The sequence below is a fragment of the Aptenodytes forsteri genome, unplaced genomic scaffold (genome assembly GCF_000699145.1).
Source record: "Aptenodytes forsteri isolate BGI_AS27 unplaced genomic scaffold, ASM69914v1 Scaffold563, whole genome shotgun sequence".
NCBI classification, from domain to species: domain Eukaryota; kingdom Metazoa; phylum Chordata; class Aves; order Sphenisciformes; family Spheniscidae; genus Aptenodytes; species Aptenodytes forsteri.
This window is the reverse complement of record NW_008795318.1, coordinates 563,390-563,603: the sequence shown is the minus strand read 5'-3', so window position 1 is coordinate 563,603 and position 214 is coordinate 563,390.

Genomic DNA, 214 nt, shown 5'->3' with positions numbered 1-214 from the left:
TGGCCGGAGCGGGGTCTCGCCCCCCCGCCCGGTGCATCCCCCAGCACCCCAAGCCGCTGGTGATGCGGCCCCGGCCCCGCTCCTCCTCCTCCTCGCCGTGCACCTGACGGGCGGCTGAGCCACTCACCCCCTGCGGCAGCCCCAAATCACCCACGGTGCAGCCAGGAAGGCGGTGATGGAGCAAGGTCAGTGAAACAGGTTTCTCCACCTGGGT